This window comes from Lissotriton helveticus, chromosome 4_1, assembly GCF_964261635.1.
Source record: "Lissotriton helveticus chromosome 4_1, aLisHel1.1, whole genome shotgun sequence".
Classification (NCBI taxonomy): domain Eukaryota; kingdom Metazoa; phylum Chordata; class Amphibia; order Caudata; family Salamandridae; genus Lissotriton; species Lissotriton helveticus.
Window position 1 is genome coordinate 2126941092 of NC_136063.1, and position 966 is coordinate 2126942057.

The window sequence follows — 966 nt, forward strand, 5'->3', positions numbered from 1 at the left end:
GGGGTCCGTGAGGTGATTGGATGGTTTCAGAGTGCTGAGCAGTCTGCCAATTTCTTCTTCCGTGTAGGTGACAAAGGTTGACCAAGTGGCATTGTTTTTTGGTTTAGTGGGTGCTATGCAGTGGGGTTTGGGATAGAGGCTTGCGTCCATGAGGAGATCATTCTTTATGTTGTCAGTTTTTTGGTTAAAGAAAGAGGCGAAGTCTTCGCAGGAGGGAGCTTCGCACATAGTGTTGAGAGGTTGGGGTTGTTCTTTGGATTGTGTTCGGATAAGCTCAAACAGCTTTCTCGGACGATTTTTGGCTTGGTCGAGCTGATGGCTGAAGAAGTCTGATTTTGAGCGTTTTATTTTCCTGAAGTAGGCATTTCTCTTTTTCTTCAGGGTTTTTAGGTTCAGTGCAGAGGGAGCTGATCTCCAGGTGCGCTCTGCCATTCGCGTGGCGCGTCTATCGTCATTGAGACTCCCGTCGTACCAGGGATTGGAAATTTTTGCGGAGGCTTTTTTTAGCTGCAAGGGTGCGACTTCATTAATTATTGAGGTCATAGTGTTAAGATAGTGATCAGTCAAGGATTGGACGTCCTTAACGCCAGTAGGAGGAAGCAGTAAGTTACAGCTGTTGGGGGGCAGAGAGTTTGAGTTTAGTTTTTTCATGTCTCTTTTCCAGACTTTGGGCCTGGCGGATTGAACAGGGTTAAATTTAACTTTTTCATTGATGAAGAATGTGATAATATGATGGTCTGACCGGTCACAGGGTTGGATAGATTCGAGTTGGATAGAGGCCTCTTTGGAGATGATAAGGTCGAGGATAGAGCCTTTCTCGTGTGTCGGACTGTTGCAAATTTGAGTGAGGTCAAGGGCGTTAAGGAAATTCTTCAGACCTTTTACCACCGCATCATTATGATCGTTCCAGTGGAGGTTGAAGTCACCAAGGTATATTTGTGCGAGTTGTCGCCCGGAGTTGGTTGA